This window comes from Tupaia chinensis, unplaced genomic scaffold (assembly GCF_000334495.1).
Source record: "Tupaia chinensis unplaced genomic scaffold, TupChi_1.0 Scaffold000249_1, whole genome shotgun sequence".
NCBI classification, from domain to species: Eukaryota; Metazoa; Chordata; class Mammalia; order Scandentia; family Tupaiidae; genus Tupaia; species Tupaia belangeri.
This window is the reverse complement of record NW_006159728.1, coordinates 257,104-257,352: the sequence shown is the minus strand read 5'-3', so window position 1 is coordinate 257,352 and position 249 is coordinate 257,104. Positions and strand designations below refer to the sequence as shown.

The 249-nt window shown below is 45.4% G+C and overlaps 1 protein-coding gene across 1 annotated transcript in view; it reads right to left on the bottom strand.

The window, feature by feature from the left end:
- Nucleotides 1-249, bottom strand: part of HECW1 (HECT, C2 and WW domain containing E3 ubiquitin protein ligase 1) — a 321,373-nt gene that overhangs the window by 201,302 nt on the left and 119,822 nt on the right. The window lies entirely within an intron of this gene.

The window sequence follows — 249 nt, the reverse complement described above, 5'->3', positions numbered from 1 at the left end:
AAGAGATTCTGGGCTTCCTTAGGCCCTCTGTTTTATAATCCTGTGCCTGAATCAGTCAGAGACAACACATTCTATTCCATAATTTATTTATAAGCCTAAAAAGAAATCAAAACATAGGAAAATGTAAATACTTAAGACCAAGGAATAAAAACTGTATTCCAAGGGGGCCCGCAGGGGGTGTGGTGGTCGAGGTGCTGGACTCCCACGTGGCTGAACACGGCGTGAGTCCCAGACGTGCAGAGCGCTTTC